A 20,631-nucleotide genomic window follows, 5' to 3' on the forward strand; every position below is an offset into this window, starting at 1 on the left:
AGAACTTCAATTGTTTACTCTCTATTGCCTCCTAAGTAGCTTTTGTGTCTTGTCCCTGATTCCCTCTATTTGTTTTGGAAATAATATTTTTACTGGCATAAATGAAAAAGCCCTTTGGTACAAAGAACTGGAGAGGTGTCATCAGAAGATTCCAGAAGAGCCCACTTCCTTCCTAATTTGTTGTTGTTCAGTTGTTAAGTTGTGTCCGACTCTTCGTGACCCCATGAACCATATTGTGCCAGGCCTTCCTGTCCTTCACTGCCTCCCTGAGTTTGTTCAGTTTCATGCTCATTGCTATCTAACCATCTCGTCCTCTGCCGTCCTCTTCTCCTTTTGCCTTCAATCTTTCCCAGCATCAGGGTCTTACTTGGCCTGAATCTACCTCCAGGCACTTGCTATCTATCTATCTATCTATCTATCTATCTATCTATCTATCTATCTATCTATCTATCTATCTATCTATCCATCCATCCATCCATCCATCCATCCATCCATCCATCCATCCATCCATCCATCCCATCGCTAATGTTGTATATTATACCACATTGTGCTCTAACATATAGATGTCCCTTTAAATAAATTGGCATTGATGTTTCATAACTAAACTTATAGTACAGGATATCATGAAAGGCACCCATATTCATACAAGTATTTGGGAAAATACACACTGCCTAGGGATTTACAGTTTTTCTGTATTTTTTTTTAACAAGTGGCTATTTCATAAGACTTAAAACATATAGGTTGGGCTCACACAACCATGGGTTTGCTTAATCATGGTTTGTAAAATAAACCACTATTGGTTGGGTTCATGCAAAATGCTAATCCATCAATCATGTGGTTTTACAAACCATAGTGGCTGGGTTCACCCAGTGCACTAAATCACAAGTAAACAAACCACTTTATGGCTTAGTGCAATGTGTGAGCTATGTTCTACAATAATTAACACTTAGTTTTTCTACTCTTAGTCCTCAATCCATGCACAAAGACTTAGAAATGTAGTTGGATTTCTTAGGTGAAATGTTAACTATGTATACATTTAAGACTAAGTATTCATTCATTCATTCATTCATTCATTCATTCATACATACATACATACATACATACATACATACATACATACATACATTTTGTGCCTTTCTTCTGCTTTCTCAGTCAAAATCTTATCCTCCTAAAACTGATTTTCTTTATATTTAATATCATATTAACAATAATTATTACTTGGAGCTTATATCAGTTGTTAAAACTCTAATATTTGCTGTTCACTAGCAATATACTGTATATTGCTGACTCCAGCAAATGACTCCAACCATTTAATGTGTGCAAATGAATTGCAAAGCTTATGGGCACCATACAGAGCACTACCATTTAGCAAAGTTTAACATCTGAATTGGTCCTAAAATATTTTTAAAAAATCTATTTTGGCTTGCATTACATTAGAAATTTCATACATTAGCATTGACTTTTTCAGTATTACTGTGCCCCATTAGTTTCTTGTTATTTCTTGAGGTAACTGTCATATCCTTTACATGTCCTTCAGTTTAAGGTGGCTGCTTGGCATACAAGTAAACAGACCTAGACTGATTGTAGAAGGTTTTCCACTTGAATGTTCTTTTTATCAGTACATCTTGTGTTGGTTTTTCCCTAAAGTATTTAGCTGAGAAATGACACATAAGGAAAAAATAACTTACTAGTGTTCGGTATGAAATGGTATGTTCCTTCAAGGAGGTGTTACATTGATGGACGACATGGAATGATATTGAACATAATAATACACAGAGGTACCTATGTCCTTTCTTTCAGGTTTCTCTGATAAACTAGGAGAACATGGACAGTTTCCCAGGGGAGAAAAAAGACAGACTGACCATTCCTGTTAACTTTGTTTAGTATGTACACAGTTGTCAGTTTAGAGTAATTATATATAATATGGTAGCTTTGTTCATTGCAACTGTTAATCTATACTTTCTCTGCAAACCTATAATGGCAACACGTTACAATTTCAGCTGAAATTGATTTGCCAAATACTTTTAATTAACAGAATAAATAACAATTTGGGAGAATGCTATTGATAAGATTTATAGATTTTATTTGTTGTAAAAAAGAGAAAAGCCCATCTAAACAAGGGAAGGAAGAGCAATCTCAGAATTTTATGTTTTTAGCTCACGTCTTTTAACTAATTGGAAATGTAGGCAGCTTGAAATCCCGGAGAGCACTAAGGCAGTGTTCTCGGAAAGGCTACCACTTTCCATGCACAGGGCCGGCTAGACAGACAGAGCTCAGGGATGTGGATGACATGATCATGCCAATAAAGAAATTTAGGTTTGCTAGCAATGAGGAATCCTGCAGAAGGGAGACTGGCTCCACTTTAACCAATAGGAAACCAGGCTTCTGGTGCATAATATAAAAAAGGTGGTAGAACAAGTTTTAAACTAAATCCTTGGAGATAGACAAAAAGCTGCTGGGTAGTATCCAGTTTGGAAGGATGTAAGTATTTCAGGATCAGTGTTAGAACTAGGTTGATGTTAGCCAAGAGATGAAAGAGAAACAAAAAGGCTTTGAAAAAGAGTCACACCAGCAACTTTTGAAATGGAATATGGAATGAAATACATGTTTCTGTGCCAGTACTAGAGGTCTCTGAACCAAGGTGGGAGACAAAGAACATGCATATAATAGATACAATGGAAACCTGGTGGAATGGAGAGAATTCTTGGATACCAACTTTTTAGAAAGGAGTGGGAAAGCACACTCACAGAGAAGTTGCTCTTTATATCCAGGAGATATAAAATGTAATACACTAGATAGCATTGGAAGACCAGGTTCTTCCATCAAATCACTATGGCTGGCAAAATCTGGGAACACATATAAATTAGATCTAGGGGTATGCTGTTGCCCATCTGAACAAAATAATGAAGGTGATCTTAAGTTGTGGAAAGAAATCAGAGGCATGCCAAAAAAACCTTCTTGTAATATTCAAAGGTTTTATTTATGCTGTATATATTCATGCTCAGGCCATGACAAAGAAACCAGATTTTTAGATACCCTAAATGATTGTACCACAGGACCATTGGTCTTGGAATTAGTTGGAGGAGAGGCAACTCAAGACTTTATCCTTCATGACAGTGGTCTGGTGTAGGATATAACTCTTATTAAATCAATAGGAAACAGGGATCATAACACTATTGCCCTTAGCATTCATGCAAATGAGAAACTGCCAGCAGTGTCCATCATATTCACATTTTAGTAGAAAAGGGAAAGCTTCTCAGAACTGAAGGGACTGAGGGCCAAATCACTTCACAGGGTCTGGAGATTATTTCAGATTTCAACAATAGAATGTTTTCCAGAATGTAAAACCGAGTCAGCAAACTTCAGGAAGAAGGCAAACTCCAACAAGAGATCATTACAAAAGGAACTGAAAATAATAATAATAAAAAACCTATAATGCTGTTATAGAAATCTACAATATATCTACCTCTGGTTCTGGTCATCACATTTGAAAAAGGATGTAACACAGCAGGGAAAAATATAGAAAGGCCAACCAAAATAATCAGAGGGAATTGAATACTTTCCGTACAAGAAAAGGCTAGAATGGTTGAGACTCTTTAGCTTGGGAAAAATGGTAACATGGCAAGGGGAATTATTGAAAGAGAGAGATGTATGGATGTATGGATGTATGTGAAAGAGAGAAAGAGATGGATGGATGGATGGATGGATGGATGGATGTGAAAGAGAGAGATGTATGGATGTATGGATGTACATGAAACAGGCAAAAGAATGATTAACCTGTGGCATTAACTACCACAAGATATGCTGAATAAGTCTTACTTCTTGGTGGAAAGCAGTGTCCTTCCAAATATCAGCTACAGGTTCAAACAGTTCTCCTGTTTACAGTCCTCCTAGAGGCATTTGACTGGCCCCTGTAAGAAACAAAATAATGGTGTAAAACGGGTCTTGACCTGATCCAGGATAACTGTTTTTATAATCTGTTCTCATAAATGAGTCAAGCCATTTCTTGATGGAAACTGGAGTAGAATATATTTATTTTTTAATATGTGGTATTTGATGATTATCTAAAACTCAACTTCTTCAGTTCAAGGCTATACTCTGTATTGCACCACTTCACAATATTTACTTCTAGCAGTTCAGAGTGAATTCACATGATATTGGCATTAAACATTTTCATTTTAAGGCATTTTCAGATCATGGACAAAGATTCAGTCCTGTATAGATTCTTATAGAAGGAAATTATTTTAAAATTATAAAGCTGTAGAACAGAGTAAGTTGTAATGGCAATGAAAGCAAACCTATATTTTTCTGACTTCTTTTAAAGGCAGGCCATGGAGCTGATATAAGATGTAGCAGCTTGGGGGTTGGAAATGAATGCTATCTTTCAGATTCTCCATCTATGATATTTGTTTTAAAGCCACAATAGATGTGTTTACCATGAGAAAAAATACAATTCTCTCCAGTGGGGTTTACTTCTGATCAGAGAATCTGCTGCAGGGAAGGCTTTAAAATACTGGTCTAATTGGTGAAGGGTTCTCTTGCCTGTTTAGCTGTGCAGAGTTTTAAATATTCCCCCTCCCATAATTTTATAGGGGTACCCAACCCCCGCTTCATGTCTACTTTGCTCTGTAGTTTAATACTACATGTATTTAGATTTGCACTGTCACATTGCAGTTATAAGCACTGAAATTGTGTATTTTTATCTCTAATTTTCCTTTCTGCCCTGAACACTCAGAGCAAAATCTTTAATTATTAATATAAATGGATGTGCTTTTAAATAATAGTGTATGTAACAGTTTAACCAATAAGTGAAACACTGTATTACCAACTTCTTATTGAAGGAGGTCCTCTTTCTTCTGGGGGATGGATGGATGGAGATATTCATTCTTTAATGAGTTGTGTCAAAATTGTATATTAAGGAGAAATGTAACTACTATTCTGCTATTGCTAGAAGCTGTAAATGCTTAGTTTTAAAATTTCAAATGTAAGAGTAAGATACTAAGCACTTCTGAAATCAATTAAATGTATTTTTAAATATATATGTTTAGATGTTCTGTCCATAAAAATGTACTAGTCATTGAAATCTTTAAAAATTATTACTTTAAAATCAGCACATATATTTTAGCCAGGACTCACTCTTGAGTAATATAGAATTTAAACAATTTATATGTCATTCAGTCACATAATGGCTCTCTGTGGTTTGGAAAGATACAGTACAGTATCTATAAAACCAGTATTAAAAGCACAACAAATATAAAACAGAACTAAGACAATACCATTGAAAGGCCTGAGTCAATAAAGACAGTTTGAGTCCCCTCTAAATAGTAGAGCTTATGTCAAGTTGTCTCCAAACACATTTTTAAAAGAGTGATCAAATTTTTTAGTTTTGCCCCTTCAAAGTTCTTAATTGTTATTGATCAGAGAAATTACATACGCATCAGGAAATATGTGCTGTTAATCAAATCTTAATTACATAAAATTGCCTAAAACTGAGTCAGAAGACTCAGAAGAAATAAGTTTGGTTGTAGGTAGAAAATAAGTACAGAGTACACACACAGGAAATTTAACTTACACAATGCCAGATCGTTTGTCCATCTGTTCCAGTATTTTCCATTCACAGTTAGTTGCTCCCTTGAGTATAAGAGACCTTTACATGACTATGTCACAGATTGATCCCAAGATCTTTTGCATGCAAAACTGAACTCTTTTGTAATACTTTCCTGTTTACTGTGGGCTTCATATGTACTTTGGCTGCATCTTAAACGGTGCACGGAGCTGCTGAGAGCCCCACTCTCTACTCCATTTCCCCACAGGCCAGCTGATCAGCCTCATCAGGTTATCAGTGAGAAGAACAAAGAATTAGATCCCCCCTAGCAATTGCAAGGGGAAGACAGTGATCCAGAGAGGGGCTGCTACATGAAAAGAGTAAGCTGTATTTCTTCCTTGCAGATCATTGGTTTTCTATTGCCACCTGACTATACTGTGTTTGGGGGGTGGGTTGGTGCTAGCTAGAAAATGTTGTTCATTTCTGTGAAGCCCTGTAAGGCTGACAAGCTCAGGAAATAAGTACTACTTAGATTTCCAGAAATATCTTTACTGATAGCAGGGTAATGTAATGTAATCTTGAAAGCCTATTGAAGGAATTATCCAGATCAATTTATACCTAGCATAATCAAGGCAGTTTTGGGTTACTTAAAAATTGTCTGGAAATTTCCCTTGATAGAAAATAACACCACTGTGTTGGTGACTCCCTTCCCTTCTGATCTGTTGTCTTTGCTTTTTGTGGGTGGAGAGTATATTTTTGGACCCTAATCCTAACCCTGTCAACTAAAACAGGAACATAAATTTCCCTTCAGGTTGAACTCTGTGCCTGGTGATTTATATAGACAAATCCATGTAGTTTGCTTGACGTGATAAAAAGTAGTTTGCAATGGTTTCCTCTCTCTCTCCCCCTCTCTCCGCACATACATACACACACACACACATATATATACATACGTACATACACATGCTTCCCACAGCCCTAAGATTTCCAGGTACCAACAGGAATCACCCTACTTAGACACAGTCACAGTTGGTGAGGAAATGCCACCTGTCAAGGACAATAGCCTATTAATAAATAGTTAAAATAAAATTCTGTGTCCCATTACTTGTGAACATACTTGATTGTTTAAATCATAACTCACAAGTAATCTGTGATTCTGCATGGTAGTAAGATATAGTGAGAAGCAGAATAAACAATCACAGCACTTCAGAGACTTGTGTTTCGTATTGCTAGTTAGTAAATAATTATTCCATATCAAAGGCTGTTTACAAAGGATTGTTTTAGATATTAAAAGTGAAAATGTAGTAAAAGGAAGCCTTTTGATCTACTGATTTTTTTAAAAATTCAGCTAACGTAGATATCATATCATGTTTTGTTCATTTTGCTATCTAATAATGTGGAATTAAGTGCCAAAAACTGTTTCATATCAGCCTTTGACTTCAAACCTTTAAATATTAATTACTTCTACAGCATTGTTATATAGTTCATTTCGTGCCTCCTCTCCTATAGTTATGACGAACTACAGTTGATAAGCCAAGCTATGGAGTCAGTTGTCTGGCTAGTTATTAAGACTGAGATAAGCATTAAGAATGGTGAGGTCCTGTTGTAGCCCTCTTATGGAACTGAAGCCACCCAGGATTCAAAGCATAAACAGTGGCTTTTTCTCCCTGGATCATTTTAAACACAGAGTATATACTGCAGACATTTGTGAAACATAATGATAGAAATTGTACATGAAAGGGTTTTAAAACTTATTATTCTTATAATGTCAAAAGTTTTTCATCACAGAAGCAATCTGGATCCATTAAAATCAGGCTGCAGTGAATTCTGTGTTTGTTTGTACATAACAATGTCCTATAGCAGTGTTTCTCAACCTTGAGAATTTTAAGATGAGTGGACTTCAACTCCCAGCATTCCCCAGCCAGCCATGCTGGAAGCCCACCCATCCTAAAGTTCCTAAGGTTAAGAAACACTGTCCTATAGTATTATTTGCTTTTTTCCTTAAACCTTAGTTATAAAGCAAAGTGTTTTCCCCTCTGATAGTATTTAGGTGAGATGTGAAGGCAATTTCTTTCAGTGCAGTTTTAAATAGTTCAGTAGTTTTAATGGGGACTATGGATGTCTCCTCTCTGTCCTCTCACATCAGGGAGGGGCTCCCCTTCCTCAGTTCTCCACCATGGGGCAGCTTTTTCTTCTTCTTCTCTTCCCCCTCTATAGTTGCTCCACTTGGTTTTCTTTACTTAAAGACATTGTCTAAAGTTGAGGGTCATTTGTTCATTATATATATGTTCTCCTATGTAGTAGGGTGTAGCTACTGAGAGCACCCATAACAGATGTAGTAACATAACTGGATTGTCTGGGGGGTCCACCTGCCTCATTCTGTAACAAAGGTATTCCTAGCCTAGCTGTCAGCTGTTTGAGGTAGACCAGCTCAGGAAACAGATTCCATAAGAAATACTGGAATCCTATTTTATTGATATAAGCTATAGTAACAGAATCTTGAAAGTCTGACAGTGTTTTACTTCCATCTTAAACAAAAGAGAGTTAAGGCAAGAGTTAAGGGGCCAATTTAAATTCCTTTCTAATATTCTTTTCTTTTCCCAGGCTTAAATCATGTTTTGATAACAGTTGTATTCCTTCTCCAAGGTCATCTCTGTGATTCTCTACATTAGCTGGGAGCTACATCAGCTGTAGGGAAAACAGATAAGTCAAAGGATTTCTGTACTGCATACATGCAAAGACCCTTTCAGCCAGCGCAATATGGATGGCCAAATTGATTTGGCCTGCTTTGACATTTTGATTTGAAGCGGCGTTGTGAAGCAGCTTGATTTTCCAGTGATGCAGCTCAAGGCCCAGCAAAGCAAAGAGCTTAGCTTGGGTCTAAGGTTGCCTGCAGGGCCTTTTACACCACTATTGGGAAGGGCCAGGACATAAGAGCACAGATGCCAATTGTTCCTTTGAAGTATGGAAAACAACATTCCTATTACTGACCTTCTAAAGAACTCTTAGGATTAGGGTAAACCAGGTAAATAGTGTTTTGTCATCAGGGGTCAGTGCTGCAATTGGGGACATAACTACAATTCCATTTGCATTTTTTAAAAATGTCCTAATTACATGGCTGAAATGCTGTAATGATAGGTCTTTGCACTGAAGCAATGGACAGTATGAAATACTCCTTTCTCTTCTCCCATGAGAACCAAAAGTTAAGTCTGATTTATGCCATTTTATGGAAGTGGGGGTTTCTACATAATGCTGAATGACTGGCATCTGTGATGATCCCACCCATTCTCAGGTCAATTTTTCATGTTTTTTTTTTTTTAATGTACTCCTTTGATTGATCTTGATGTGCTTAAAGTATAGGCAGGTCAAAGCATGAAGAGAAAGATAAAGAAATTAGTGTAGTCATATAATTGATAGAAGTGATCCTGCAACACAACTTTGCAGTGAATCCTTTTTAGGAGTGCATTCTATTCCTCATCTTTGATGTTTCTTTTCTGCTGGGAGATCCCTTTACATAGATCACCTACTACACTGCATTGATTGAAGTTTGGGGCGCCTGGGGAGTTATATACTTCTACAAACTTTGGAGTTCTGCCGAGATCTTTTTGTTTTTCATTGCCTTCTCTCAGTTTCAGCACTCACCATATGAATTTGCTCTCAGGAGTGATGTTTGTTTGCAGATTTAATACATTCCTGAGCTTGTTTGTGGATCTGGCCATATATTACCTCATAAATATATCCATTGTCAAAACTAGTAGCTCCCATTTCCCAAACAGCAAATTTTAACTGTTTATAAGGTCACTTGAGAAGTGATGAAAAGGTGTAATTTAGCAAGCATACAATTGCAACATGCTGTGCTGTGTAATGCACTGAGAAGAAATTAATTTTTGTTAATGGATTTAGAACTAGATGTATGGAAATGGTTATCTATAATACATACACTGCTAAACAGCTAAGTAGTCCTTGGGGTTTTCATGTTAATTATCTATATGTAAATCATTTCAGTCAGAATGGTCTAATGAGTTAAAAACTACTAGGAAATGGGAACATCCATTTGTAATGTCTGTCAGGCTTTGTTCTAAACCATGATGCCCTGCTTCCTACAAGATCCTTGTAGAAGCCATTAATGTGTTACTGTGCAAGACTGAATATACTTAGAGAATACCCTAAGAGTGGAACTTGGGTTCTCTGCTTAGGTTCATCCACATCTTTCGTCATTGCTACTTTGGGCTGCAAAATCTGGATGTGCATTAGATGGTGGCAAGAGATCCAGAAAACCTTTTCTACTGTCATTCATGATTGTCTAAAGTTTTACAGTCCAGGCCTGGTAGCTCTATACTGTATTACTCTGTTTCTCAAATATTGTGATCACACAACCCCTTAAAACAAGAAAAGTATTTGTGCACTTATCCCCTTGAATAAAACTGATGATTAGATTGGGATTGGGCAAGATATGTATCAGTATAGGTAATTCCTAGAAGCTTGGCATTCAGAGAAATCAGTCATCAGTAGACACATAAACCACATTTACATACCATTCAAAAGAGACAGTAAAAAGCTAAGAAGGAAACAAAAAGACCAGAACACATCCTCTCCAGTAATCAACACCCAAATAACCAGGGATTAACACCAGACAAACTATCAAACAGAAAATAATACCCTAATCAAGGAATTACCAAGGAGAAAACCACACCCCCACTAATACTGGTAGGGCAAGCTACTGTATATAAACAGGGAGCAAACCCCACCTCACTAGCATGATGATTTTACCTAGTTGGGTAATGAAATGTCTGCAAGCAAACAATCAAGCTCAGAGAGCATCAAGGACTCCACATGTAAAGTAATTGATAAAAATACTGAATTTCATTCATGCATACCCTTCCACAGACACTCCAAATTACTACAAGCCATGCTGGAAGTCACAGCCAATAGGAACGTACTGCCACCCATAGCACTCTGGGCTTAGCTGTACCCCCAGACTCACTCTGGGCTCTTCTACTTGCTTTGCCTGGGCAAGCCTTCTAAACCAGGTATAGCAGAAGTTAGTTTTGACAGCACTCCCATTTTGCCCACACAAGCCCAACCTAGTAAGTTTTAATAAGAATTCCACACCACCCAAGTGGGTCATGCCCCCTTTTTGAGAAATCCTGTTACATGCAGCAGTTCATTCCCTGCTGCCTCTATGTTTACCCTTGGGGGTCCATTAGTACAGCTTTCAATCCTATGTATATAGAACAATAGAACATATAGAACAAAATATGATTATTGTTGGTCACACAGATGTTTAGACTGGATTTGGCATTTCTATCCACCTATCAAGTCCTTCCCAAGGACCTAAGATAGGCAGATGTTGTTGTTTGATGGTGTTAAAGGTATCCAAGTAAATCTGCCTTTTGCAATTGACTGATGGTGGTGGTGATGACGATGATAATTATATAGCTGATTAACCTTACTTTATATAGGAGCTTTTATAACTGTCCTACCAGGTCTCAGTAATAGTCATACAGTTGGCACTATGTTTATATTTTGTTACCTGTTTTCTGTAAAAAAACAATTACTTTTTTTAAAGAAGGTTTTCACATTAGCATTTTGTTCTCCTGACTTGGGACTGAGTACTCTGATGTTTAACTGTTGAAAAAGAGGCATTTAATCAAAAGATGCAATTCTCCTAATCCAACTATACCATGATGAATGTTCACTACGTTTTGAATTTACTAACTTACTAGATTGAAACAGCTAGATAGTATTCTTGTTTTTTTGATATGATGAAGACTTTTACGGGGATCAACTTCTGTAAAAGCAGGAGACTAATTGAGGCAAGCTGGCTGCTTCTCTCTAGAGGTACAAAATATTGTAAATGGTGTGTAGTGTATGAATAAAGAAATATAAAGGAGGAAACAGTCAATTTCTCCTCTTCCCTCTTGGGTCTTTCTTTTCCCCCTTCATTTTTTTTTTTATTTGCCTCCTTCAAGGAATCTTAATAGCTATATAGTATGATAATAAGCGTGTAAGTAGAACAAACTCAGACAGTGTCATGATAAAATTAGAATAGCATTCAGGTTCTGTAATTAAAGCTACACAAATAAAAGGGTATACTTTCTAAGATTTATTTTGAGGGAAGGTGTTGGTCTTGGAGGAGGGGGAGAGCCAGAAATATAGCAAAACCAACCCTATTTCCAGGGTGTTCAGTTCACCATGAGAAGAAATGGCATTAATTCAGGTACCCAATTACTGTAATGTGGTTCAGAGCACCCCGATAGGTGTTTCAATCTCAAGCAGAACTAACATTTGTAATCCTTTAAATGCACTTAAGAAATTGATGTTACAGCCCCACAATCTGTTAGGGGCCTTGCTTCCTGGCTGATTGCAAAGTATGCCGCCATTAATTGGATCATCAGAATGTGATCCGCGTCCTGGTCCTTGGATTATGTAAGACTGCCTTTGCTCTGACGCAATGAACCAGAGACTTCTTTTGCTGGATATTTTGACCCTTAATGTAGATAAGTGGTATTTTTCATCAATCTTAGCTTGCATTAAAAAAAGGGAAATGTCAATTCAATGTGGGGCATTTAACTTAATTCAACATCTTTTAATTTAATACCTTGAAAAAGTTAGTCCCTCTCCGACCTGCCTTATACTTCTGCTGATGGAATATTTTGTAAAACACTGCTGAAAATACATTGTCTTGCTTTAATAAAATCAGATTCTGTAAGTCTCCACATTCTTAAAGAAGGAGAGGGGGGAGGGGGGCTCAAAATGTTAAATAACTAGAATGGAGTTATTTTTCTGTTGCAGACTTAATTCCTGAATGGTTTATATCTGTGTTGGAAGAAAATAAAATCTAGTTAGAATTCATTTGCCCTTGTTCTTTGCTGTTTTCATTTTGGCTCCATATTTTTTGTTTGCTTATTGAAGAGAGCTGACATGCTTTTCTGACTGTAAAATAGTATTTACAAGAGGCAAACTTGGCCTTTTAAAATTGGTTTCAATGATGTTATTATTTTTAATGTTTGGGATACTTGTATTAATGAGTGTCAAAATTATAAAAGAACATTGTACGGTCACACCACAAGTTCTTTGTGTGATATCATGATGTACATACCAAAGGGGCAGGGTTGCATTGTGACAACCTGATGATGCTTTCATCAGATTAACTCATTTGACGTTCCCTGCAGATGCTGGTTTTTACAGTGTTCAGTTTTGCAATATAGTAAGAATCTTAGCAAATAGTTTTGAGTTTGACTTTTTATTTGATCGTGTTTGGAAACCAGTAGTTATGTATGCTCATCTATCTGGAAGGAAATACTCCTGAATACAACGGGGCTTGCTCCTGCATAAACATGCAAAGAATTGGCCTGCATGTTATGTTGAAAAGGAGTTGTGATTAATGTGAAATAACGCAGTAATTACTTACTGCTGGATTAGGCCCTCTCTTGGTAAATTGAAATTATACAATGTATTATGTTTTTAGCAATTATGTGCTTGATTTATAAACCCTCTGTTAAGATGGTTTATAAATACTGAAGAACAAGAACTTCTTTTATATTTATGCAATATTTAAGGTAAATAATCCATAATACTTGGAACACCAGTGTCTTTTCTAATTATATTTAATTCATAATTGTCCTATGAATAATAAACGTGTTTTATTACTAAAAAAAATGACTTCTCTTTACCACTTCCTTCCAATCCATGCATTATTGCAATCCTGAAAAGGGGATGATTTGAAAGAATAAAGGAAATTCAGGGAGATAGGAGAATCACAGAGTGCTTTGGCTAAAAGAAATGTTAGCTAAGGAGATGAGATGCAGCCCATTTTGAAAGAAGTTGCCCTCTCCTTGAATGATCTGGTTTCACAGTACCCTTGATATTCAGGTGACAGCCAGGAATGCATTTGCTGGCTTACTATTTATGTGTCATCTGGACACATAAAGTCATGTGGACTTCTCCTAAATTGGAATGGTTTGATTTTCATTATCTTTGGATTCTTGTAAGATGCTGTCCCTATTAAGAACCAATCGGATGCTTCAAGAAGTTCAAAATGTGATAGGCTGCTCAATTGTATGTAGCATTGAAATTGTACTGAAGGGCTGCATAGTTCCTCATTATTTTCCAGGCAGAATCAATGGGTTTAAACCTCTCAAGGGCTTAGTATGGTGTTCCCTGATTGAGGCCCCCCAGATATGCTGGATTATAACTCCAATGATTCACCACCAGTTCACTGCAACTCTAGAGAGCACTGGGTAGCATAGGGCAGGCTGCTTTAGAGGGTGAATGTTTCTGGGATTGCTTGTCTCATTAAGGACCTGTCCAATTGTGGACCCGTCTCTGCTGAAGCAGAGACAACAGGGCCACCTTCAAAGGTTCTTTTATTAGGCATGTAGGAAAGATTTTTCTCTTGCATGGCTCCAAATGCATCACAGTCTCATTTTGGGAGATACATCTTTTCAAATTGTTGTCAGTGGTTTTACAATAGCCATATTTTAAAATTTGCTCTATAGAACCTTTTACCTAATGTATATAAATCATATTAAGCTGAATTTAGCTAAATTTTTGAAACAATAGATACATCCTAGATGTGAATGGAAGGTATACCCTTTTTGGATAAGGCAATCTCCCCCACCCTGCCTGCCTCCAGATATATTTGATCACATATCTCATCATTTCTGGCACCAGGTCTATTGGTCATGTTAAACATGGATTAAAGGCTATATGAATTTTTTCCCCTCATTTATTTAGCAAGCCGTATTTACCAGGTCTTTTTGCTTGTAGTTCTAAACACAAGCAATTGGACCTTTCATGAATTCCTGCATAGCTTTGGCCTGTAACTCTGAAGTGATCAACCTACTTAACTGGAAGCTCAGGCTGTTCTGCTGCTTCAATCCCAGGTGGATAGGCAGGAGTGTGTATTTTGCTTTAAGAACACTACAAGGTTGGAAAATATGCTTGAGTTAACCGAAGCTGATATATTGGCTCCCATACATTGAAGACAAATGGAATCAAATCCTTTGTGCATTTGCCAGGACTCTGGTGCTCTGTTTCAGAATGCTTTGGGTTGGGATTTCAGTCTGCCCTTCCTTCTTAATGGGGTCCCTTGGTGTCGAATGCCATCCAAGCACAGGATGGATGAGATGCCCTAAGGACCTGCATCAAGCTTACCTTTAAGAAAGTCCTTGCTGACCTGTAAATTGAGATTTCTTTGAATTGTTGGATGAGGACGTGAAACTGACTTACAAGCAGGAAGGGGAAAAAAAGATGGCAAGCAATATGTATCATTACAAGTAATATTTAGTGATAGTTTAACATTATTTTCCTTGTGGTGATTTCATTAATGATTTCAATGAGTATCATTTTTCTTTGTTCTGTGTCCAAGTGGGACAGATAGAGAAAAATGGTTCTTATGCCAATTTTGGACACTGTCAGGAATGAGCTTGCAGCCAAAATAATTTAAATCTAATGACCAGCAGGTTGCCTCGCTGTCAAGAAATGGCTTCTACATCTGAAAATTAATAACAGCATGTCACGGCTAATCTTTTAAAACATTAGGGTATGATCAAGAAATTTTGATATTGTAATCGATATTGGATAGATCACGAGACATGTATTTTTATGAGTCTGGCTTGGAAAACAGCTTGAGACTTGCAACAGCGCAACTACTTTTCAGCTTCAACACAATAAACAAAGCAATTCATGATAGACTTCATTAGTTGCCTATATACTTCTGGGCATGAGTCCATGTAAAATGATAAGTCCTTCTTGGTTTAGACTCTTAGTCCTTGAAATACTAAGTTCATTAATCGCATGGATGGGCATTTTCCATAGGGTTTGATTCAGAGGGTAGAGCTGGAGCTTCAGGAATGGCTGGATTATCCACTTCATTCTCTTCATTTTGTTCTCCTGATCTGGACTGACTTTCATCTAAATGGTTCTCCACTCAACTCATTGTCTGTCACATGAGAAAAACAGCTGCAATAAATCCTTCTGCACTAACCCTTCACTTGGTAAAATTGCACTCTCCTGTGCAAATATGGATCTAAGTACATTCCTGCTCAGGGTAAGGAAATGCAATTTTATTTTGCAATGAGGTTAGTAGGAAGGATTATATTTCCTCAACCATGTGCAGAGTGATCCTGATCCAGATTATGTAATTAATTCCTCTCAAAACAATAACTCTGGAGGGTGGTTGCATGAGCGTCAACTGACTTGAGATAAAAGGAAGTGTTCTTCATGAAAGTCTGCTAACACAATGAACAAAGCAATGAACAGGAAGAACATCTCACCTTTGTGGCTCCATCAAGAGCACTACAGTACTGCTCTTTCCATTGCTCTCCCACTCTTTATCAGTTTTATAAGAAAACTATTTTTCTAACAATAATGGTGCTGTATCACCGCAACAGAAACTTACATCAGGATCAAATCTCTTTAGCAGTCCTGCTCTAGAATAAAGCATCAACCCTGGGCTCATGTATTGTGGTTGTTTATCTACTTAAAGGCTAATTCTGGATTTCATGAATTGGATATGCAATTATCTTGCACATAAAATATCATATCCTAAGGTTTTGCATCACTCATGTAGCCATCAAAACAGTCAAATTTTGAATTTTGAGATCATGTTTCGACCTCAAAATCCAATTTATCAATTTTGAAAATCTGCTTTATTTTTAAATGTTAAATATCTTCCCCTGGAAAAATTAAGAAAAAAAAATCAGTATCATGCTTGGAATATGGAGTTGAACAAATGCTTTTGCAGTAGCAGAGTGATTTATAGGGCTCAGCACTCTTGTTCAGATAGGCAGATGAGAGTCATTAATGAATTTGGACTGATGAAAAGGAAGTCAGGAATATCTGCTGGCACTTTTTCTCAGCCTATTTCTTCCAAATGTTTCTGTGTAAAGAACAGAGTTAAAGATTGAGTGATACTTTCCCCCAGTATTCAATTTATTTTTATTTTTTTCATTTATGACTTTTTACTTTCCTTCATTGTATGTCAGTGCACAAGACCATAACTGCTAAGTTTTCTTTCTCAGAATCTTCCTGTCATGAAATAGCATAAACATGTTAAACCAAGTTACAGGATGTGGTAACCTGACCCAATATCGTTTCAGTGCTTTATAAAGGCTTTTTAACTTTTAGTCATCCTAAATCTATTGCCCCTATTAAAAAGCTACATTTTAAATGGCTATCAGTGGCTTTTTGATCTTGCAACCTTCTTTGTAAGGAGTGTTTGCACCCACAGCTATTAAACAAAATTAATTTCAGCACTTTTAAATTGTTAATCTTGCAAAAAGACAACTTGCTTCCTCTTTGGTGATCCTGTGGGTCATCACTGTATGAGTTAGAAGCTATTGCCAGAGTTCATGTTGCATGAACATCATTGCTCTAAATGCATTCTCCTAAATGCCTTTCAAAATTTAATTCTTTTGTCTTCTACCTCCTGCTTCCCTTCAGAAAGTTTTCTCTTTTCTTTTCTTTTCTTTTCTTTTCTTTTCTTTTCTTTTCTTTTCTTTTCTTTTCTTTTCTTTTCTTTTCTTTTCTTGTGGCTTGATAAGATCCATGGCCCCATTGGGGTAGCATCAGTATTACTTTGCACTGTTTAAAGCTTTTCTGACTTTTAGTGATAGGCATAAAGCAGCAACATACTAATTTTGGCAGATTACCACAGGTAAAATATTTTATTAAAAGCTTATGCTTTTGGGTACATATGGCTAATAAATAATTCTAATGTTTGTTAGCCACTGTCCCTTGTCATTCTCCATATCTGTCTTTTTCACATGGTTCGGTGGTGGCATGTGTTTAGGATTATAGGTTATGATTCTCCATTGTTTCTGCTTCTTTGAGGGCCTTTGTCTCAGACATAAAGGCTAATTTCAGCCCATCCACTCACTGTCACTTATGGACAGTAGTCTCTCCTTTTTTTCTGTTGTTTTGTCATGTTTGATATAGCAACATGAGAACTTTAAATTAGCCAAAAGGTTTGCATGCTGAACTTATCCTGTTGTCCCTACAAGCTGTAGATCCACCAGATGATTGATACTGAAACTCTTCATTGTGTGAATTGTGTAATGAATTGTTAGGGGTCACCAGGAAGGAAGTTCCCGCTGAGACCCTTTAAACAGAGAAAAAGAGATAAATTTCCTCAATTTTCTTCCTGCCTACTGATGTTGGCTATACTGTTCTTCTACCAGCTTCCTGTAGGAGATTTTGTTTTGCAGGCTGTGTTCTTACTCTGATTTTTGAATAAAAAAAAAGCAAGGTAAAAATCTACCAAAAATTGGGTATGCTGTTCAATTTAGGGAGTCACTGTAAGTTTTACCTTACTTGAAGAATTAATTAATTCTTGTTTTTCATTCTTATATTAACAATACTAATTAACATCTAATGTAGGTATCTTCTATATTTTTTGGCTATATTTGGTGAGATTTCTGAAGCTTCCTTTCATTTATGCCATGTCCAAACAAAACAATAATATTTGCTGAGTTTATTATTATTTTTAATTTTTTTTTTAAGGGAAGATTTGTCTTCCCAAGTTTTGAACATTGTGAGAAACATAGACAAAGGAATATCTGACATGAACTTCAAAATCCATGGGAAAGTTTTATGATGTGGATGTCTGAAAACGTATCAGGATCAAGGCCTATATAACATATCATGATGCAAGCAATATATTTAAGAAGAATGGAAAAGGGTATATCAGTCTTGTTCCTTCACTGCATGTTCTTGATCTCTCCACGTTGGAAGTCTTCAACTGCATTCCACTGATGTTTGCTTGGCCACAAGTAAAAACCTCCCTGTAGCAGGAATCCCACATTATTCAAGTTCCAGATTGTTCAAAGGATTCTACCTGAGCCTGAGCAAATGAAAGTAGAAGCTTACTGTTCTCTATTCAACATGGGAAGAGAAGAAGTTGGTTGTCATGTACAAGGTAGCAAGTGGCAAAGTCTGGTATACTCAGCTCCATTCATTGTATGCATATCAGATTAACCTTATTTAAGCATAATGAGTTCTGTGTAGTACTAAATAAACCTATAGTTAAATAGTAAAGATGTACATAATTAAAACTTTCTTATAATTACAATAATATGGAAATATTTTATTAGCTGATCATCAGTTTGTTATTTTTAATTTTAGTTTTCATAAATCACACAATTCTGTGCTCATTTACTGAGAAGTGACCATAACTTCATAGAGATTGCTTCCAAGTGAATCTGGATAGAATTCAGTTATGTGGATGTATTATATAAATTTGTAAATTATTTATAAATTATAATTTATAATAAATATTTCATAAACAATATAGCATATTTCTAATTATAAACACTTCAGTTTTAAAGGATCCATATTTATCTAATTTATAAAAGCAACGGAAAGCCTTGGAAAACCGACAAAGGGTCAGTAGTCTGTTCTAGTACTTTTAAGAGTAGTAACCTAATCACTATAGCTGTGCTATCCTGCAGAGTTTGATTAGTTTTGATAAAACACAGAATGACTCAATCTGCAAATGTATTCAGTTTATACTGTACATACAAATGAAGCAAAAAATCACTTCAGTCTTTAATCACAGATGTGAGATATTTAGTGGCATCATCATGTCTTTTCTATAGGGGGAGCAATTTCAAACAAGTAGAGCACATAGTGCAGTTCTTTCAGGAATGGTTAATTAAATAAATATTTTGTTATGGTCAAAGACCTAAATAAACAAACTAGAAAACCGCATGGTGGATATTTAAAAACTATAGTCAAAACTGTGTGCTGTAACAAGTGACTAATGACCTTGGCTCTAAAAAATGTTAGCAGCAAATTGGTAGATTTTGAAGGTGTGTTTTTGGAATATTTTTCCAGTTTTGGGGAGGGATTATAGATCAGAATGATAATAGGAAATAGAACCTCACTCCCTTGCCCACCTTTAAAGCTCCCAAAGAACTCCCAAAATGGGGGTGAAAGTTTTGTCCATGGGATGGTTCCTCCAGCCCTCCAAAAAGTCAGGAAATGGGACTGCAGTTCCTTGGATCTCCAAACTTGCCCTCTCTTGCTTTGCATATTCGGTAAGTCTCATGATTTGTGAAAAAATATCAGCTGCAATCTTTGATGGCTCACATTATGCCAGAGGAATATTTTTGGCCTCTACCTCTCACTGATTGTGAAGACTATGACTTATTGTCATAAAATTATTCTTGTCATTTAGATATTTTATGAACTTGAGTCTAGACAGTGGCTGAACTGGCACTTAGTGTGGGGCTAACACATTAATAGAAAAATATTGAAGACATTTTAGAACATGGGACCAAAAATATCATAAAATATCTGCCAACCAAGCAGCCCAAACCTTGTCTGAATTAAACTGCCAGGAATAGGTAAAATTCCTTGGACTTGCAGTGGTTCCTAAGATACAATTAAAGTTACTCACTTGCTTGATAATACCTGAGGTTTGCATTTCTGTAAAGATAACTCTCTTATTTTTCTAATAACTTTTAAGTATAAAAATATAAATATAAGAGGCAGATACCTATTTTTTCTACACAGATTCTATACAGGACTACTGAGTAATTGTGTTACTTTTTGCTGCAAGAACTACAACAGCAATTTGTGGATCAGGTCCTTAAAAATTCATCTGATTAAATGGAGTGTGCTTTACAAACCTGTATGTGATATAAATTTGTTAGTATTTCAGATGCCACAAGATCTTGCTTCTCCTTATAGTCCCTCTTATATAAAAGATTACATCTAAACTACTTTGTGTAAACCTGACTGCAAATAGCCCACGTTGGCCTTTCTATCAGTATTCTGAGTGATAAACCACTTGGCAGCAAGTTTGGGACTGAACAGGCAATTTTTTAATGCCAATCTAGACAAAATGGCAAAAGAATGTTGCTCAAAAGATTCTGAATGAAAGAGTCATGAGGATGCCAAAGGGGGATAAAAGTTTACTACTGCTGCTTTGTTTGTTTGATCAAGAAATGTGTGTTTTCAAAAGCTATTGAAGCTCTGGAGCCTGTCTGAAACATACCATAGCTGAGAATCGAAGGAGAATGTGAAACTTCACCATTAGCAGAATTAATGTAATGACATCTAGAAAAGATAATGTGTTT

General features: G+C 36.4%; 1 protein-coding gene and 1 long non-coding RNA gene across 5 annotated transcripts in view; one reads left to right on the plus strand and one right to left on the minus strand.

Annotated features, from left to right (window-relative positions):
- Positions 1-6,182, minus strand: part of LOC112543287 (uncharacterized) — a 102,924-nt gene extending 96,742 nt beyond the window's left edge. For both annotated transcript variants that reach the window (XR_003086631.2, XR_003086627.2), the window contains exons 1-2: positions 5,573-6,182; positions 3,820-3,911 (exon numbers count right to left, since the gene is read on the minus strand). This is a non-coding gene — a long non-coding RNA (uncharacterized LOC112543287). The remainder of the gene's footprint in view (positions 1-3,819; positions 3,912-5,572) is intronic.
- The window catches only part of ESRRG (estrogen related receptor gamma), a 439,525-nt gene that overhangs the window by 139,953 nt on the left and 278,941 nt on the right, over positions 1-20,631 (plus strand). The gene's annotated exons all lie outside the window — the stretch shown is intronic.

Source organism: Python bivittatus, unplaced genomic scaffold (assembly GCF_059951505.1).
Source record: "Python bivittatus isolate LINGU-HERP-01145 unplaced genomic scaffold, Pbiv_v1 ctg000020_np1212, whole genome shotgun sequence".
Taxonomy (NCBI): domain Eukaryota; kingdom Metazoa; phylum Chordata; class Lepidosauria; order Squamata; family Pythonidae; genus Python; species Python bivittatus.